Genomic DNA, 2117 nt, shown 5'->3' with positions numbered 1-2117 from the left:
GAGGCTGCCGAGAAGTTAGGCATGCAAGGGATCGCAGAGGACGTCCCACTGCGCACGATTAGGCAGGATGTGCAGACTCTCAGAGGTGAGTCAGTGTCGTTCTCTGTTTCCTCTCCCTCAAGGCCCAGGACCAGGTTCAAGATTGCTGGGGCCTTCACTGCTGCACGCATCGGACTTGCAGGCCACACTTATCCCATGGAGCAACTCAGAGAAAGGTATAAGCACCTGATTGGCCTTCCGATCCACACCTTGATAAATGTGAAACCTTTGCTACTCATTGGCAGTGACCATCCCCATCTGGTTACCCCCGTTGAACCAGTCAGGCTGGGACCTCCAGGAGGGCCTGCTGCTATTCGTACCAGGCTAGGCGCTACAAGGGCCAGCAAGTATAGTCGGCCAGCTTGCCCAACCGCAGCAATGCTTACTGACAACTGTGGCACCTCAGGTCAGTGAGTTAATGAAACATGTGGAGAAACTATGGCAGGTTGACATCGTTCCATTCCGAAACGAGAAGCTTGTTACTCGTTCAAGGCAAGACCAAGAGGCCATACGCATTCTAGACACCAGAACTGTCCAAATAGAGGTTGAAGGCATACTCCGCTATGCCCCCCCCCCCCCACTGCTTCGCCGGAATGGGATGCCTTTACCGCAGGCTACTAAAGACGCCATCATGTCACGTCTACGGGGTGTGGAGAGAAGGCTGGCCAAAGACCCAGAAAGAGCTGAGGCCTACAAGGTGGAGATGGAGAAGTTTATCAAGGCTGGCTCCATCATCAAGTGGGACTCTGGGACACCTGTGACAGAAGGTCAGGAGGCGCGGTACATCCCTCATCACATGGTGAGCCATCCTTACGTGCGTCGCTTCTGGGAGTTCTATTACGCTTTCGAGAGCATTCAGTTGCAGTGAGTGGGGACATTAAAGGCATGTTTCACCAGGTTCGTCTCTTACCAGAAGATCGTGCACTGCTCAGATTTGTCTGGCGAGACATCGGCGACGAGAGCCCTCCAGCAGCCTATGAGTGGTGGGTGCCCCCGTTCGGAACCACGCGTAGCCCCTGCTGTGCCACATTCGCCCTGCAGCGTCAAGTCATGGATAACAGCCAGCCAGATGATGACGTGAGACTCTCAGTCGAAAGGTGTTTTTATGTGGACAACTGCCTTCAGAGTTTCTCCACCGTGGAAGAGGCAAGGAACCTTGTCGACAAGTTACGGGCCATCCTAGCCTCAGCAGGGTTTGACCTACGACAGTGGGCCAGCAATAAACGTGACGTCATCAGTCATTTTCCAGAAGAGAGCTGCTCTGCTAGTGTGGAGCTATGGCTGGCCCAGAACAAGGTAGATACCCCAGAATCTACCCTTGAATTGAGCTGGCTATTCCACACAGATGTCCTAGGCTACAAGCATCGTCAAGTTCCATATGCAGTCCCCACGATGCGCAATATCTACAAGGTCCTGGCCAGCCAGTACGACCCCCTAGGGTTCATCTTACCCTACACAACCAAAGTGAAGGTAATCATCTGCCATCTTTGGGACAAGAAAAGGGGTTGGGATGACCCACACCCACCTCAGGAGCTTATGCAGCAGTGGACAGCCTGGGAGGAAGAGGCTGTCCACTGGATGCTGTTTAGCTGCATATCCAGTCGTTAAGTCTGACGTCACTAGCCGTGTCTGGGCCTAAACTCCGCTGCAGGTCCATATCAAACGATCACTATGGCATTACCGAGAGTTGAAAAACTGTCTAAAGTCTTTCATCTTTAATAAAATGATCAGCGTTCTGTTCTACCGGGTGTAACAATTGAGTTTAACATCCAGGCATCCATGAAAATGGAATTTGTGATATTTAACGGAGTTAGAAGTTAGCAGGAAGTTAGCTCGCTAGCTTCTATCTAAATACAATATAGCATATCCTGACTGCGGGGTTTTGGAAACAAATTAAAACGTACAGCTCTGTTATCACTTCCAACATAAATGAAGACAGAAAACTAAACAGCAGTGATGTTTGTAGGCTTACTGAAGTTTGGCTAGCTGGTATATAATGATGTGCTATGTGACCGCTAGCAACACAGCTATGTTAGCATAATATAAACAAGCTAACTTTTTTCCACTCAATAAAAGTT

This window comes from Astatotilapia calliptera, chromosome 14 (genome assembly GCF_900246225.1).
Source record: "Astatotilapia calliptera chromosome 14, fAstCal1.2, whole genome shotgun sequence".
In the NCBI taxonomy this organism is placed as follows: Eukaryota; Metazoa; Chordata; class Actinopteri; order Cichliformes; family Cichlidae; genus Astatotilapia; species Astatotilapia calliptera.
This window is presented reverse-complemented; position numbering follows the sequence as displayed.